The 1808-nt window shown below is 38.9% G+C and overlaps 1 long non-coding RNA gene across 1 annotated transcript in view; it reads right to left on the bottom strand.

The window, feature by feature from the left end:
* Nucleotides 1-1202: 1202 nt before the first annotated feature.
* LOC115948310 overlaps nucleotides 1203-1808 on the bottom strand; it is a 21354-nt gene continuing 20748 nt past the window's right edge. The window contains exon 3 of the long non-coding RNA XR_004082141.1: nucleotides 1203-1351. This is a non-coding gene — a long non-coding RNA (uncharacterized LOC115948310). The remainder of the gene's footprint in view (nucleotides 1352-1808) is intronic.

The following is a 1808-nucleotide window of genomic DNA, read 5'->3' as shown; positions in this document are numbered from 1 at the left end:
TCTTCAATTAAATCACTTGGGCTTGGTGTATTCCTTCCAGAGAAAACCATCAAAATAGCATTTGTGTCTCATTACAGCTCCAGCATTATCATCTTTGCCTTCTTGTATTATTTATTTTCATCCTCTGAGTGAAATCCCTCACTCAGCTTTGCAGACAAGGATGGGACTCAGTTCCTCCTGCAGGGACACTGGGAATTACAGGATTATTATTATTATTATCAGTAGTATTAGTTTCTTTTTCTTTTTCTTTTTCTTTTTCTTTTTTAATTTTTATTTTTTTTATTTTATATTTTTATTTCCTTTTGTGACACCTCCCCCTCCATCTCTGCAATGTCACATCATCTTTCACCATGGATTTCCCCAGGACTGGGACATTCTGTTGAATTCTGAGCTCTGTGTCTCCAACCTCCCCCAGGTGCTTCCTCAGACAAAGAAGAAGACAATAAAATTTTCCTTTTCTTTCACCCAGGACCCATGTTATGCACTGCAAATAGAAATATCATTTTAAATGAGCTGCTCAGAGAGACACATTCTCCCAAATACAGATGAAATCACTTGAATATTTTGAAACTGGCAATCTCATATATTTTAATTATAGACTGCAGTGATATTCTGCTGAAAGCAATTACATTGCAGCTCTTCCCACACAGATGGGGAAATCCTGGGGTTGGAATGCACAATGACTTCAGCATTTAAGGCATCACGGATGTTTTTATTAAAAAAATCAAATTTTTTCAGTGTTTTGCAACAAGGCAAGAGGTTCATTATTCTGGACATGGCCTCAATGAATATGGGAGGGGTAATTTAGGCAGGTGAAGGTGGCTGTGTTGGCTCCTGAAGCAGAAACACATGAGAACAACCTTTTCCGCCCACTTTTTGAACGGCCTCTTGTTTTTGCTGAGAAAATGACCCAGCCCTGCTTCGTCAGGACTTTTTAAAACTTGCCACGGCCAGCAAAGATACTTCTGTTTAAAAGCAGAGCAACGCTCCCCTCCAGAGCTCCGAAGGAAGGATATCTGTTTCCCTGGCTTGGGCTGGCCAGCGAGCGGGGCTCGCTCCGATGCGGTGGAGACGCTCAGCTGCAGTTCATGCCACTGATACCCCTCAAAATTAACCAGGATGAATGGGGCCTTTTGAGCAAGGAAACGGGCAGGGATCACAATCATCTCTTTCTAGCCAGGGTTCTGCAGCGTGGGGTGAGGCCAGGGCGCTGCAGCAGAAGGAAAGCAGCAATTTCTCCGCGGTTTCCGTGGCGTGTTGGAAGCTGGGGGAGATCTCCTCGCACGCAGCCCGAACTCACCAGGATATTTTCTGAAAAAATCCTCTTTGCCCAGGATTTTCTCTTGGGAAGCTGAGAGGAATGAAAACAATAATTATCTGATTGCTGCTCCTGTGTTTTGCTGCTTTGGAATGCGGCTTGGGCATTGTTTACCAGCAGGTGAATGTTTGATTGGTTCCGTGTGAATTGTTTTTAATTAATGGCCGATCATGGTCCAGCTGTGTCAGACTCTCTGAGTCAGTCACAGGTTTTTATTATTCATTCTTGTTAAGCTTTCTGATGTATCCTTTCCCTTTCTTTAGTATAGTTTTAGTATAGTATGATATGATATAAGTAATATAAATAATATAACATAAAATAACAAATCAGCCCTCTGATTTATTAATTATTTTAATAATAAATAATAAATAATATAATATAATTAGTGAAATGAATGAAATAATTAGTTATATAAATAATTAATTATATACAAATAATTATATATATTTATAAATATTTATAATATTTTTCATAATTTATTATATACTTA

The sequence above is a fragment of the Geospiza fortis genome, unplaced genomic scaffold (assembly GCF_000277835.1).
Source record: "Geospiza fortis unplaced genomic scaffold, GeoFor_1.0 scaffold102, whole genome shotgun sequence".
Classification (NCBI taxonomy): domain Eukaryota; kingdom Metazoa; phylum Chordata; class Aves; order Passeriformes; family Thraupidae; genus Geospiza; species Geospiza fortis.
The sequence above is the reverse complement of the archived record's forward strand: the minus strand, read 5'-3'. Positions and strand labels throughout refer to the sequence as shown.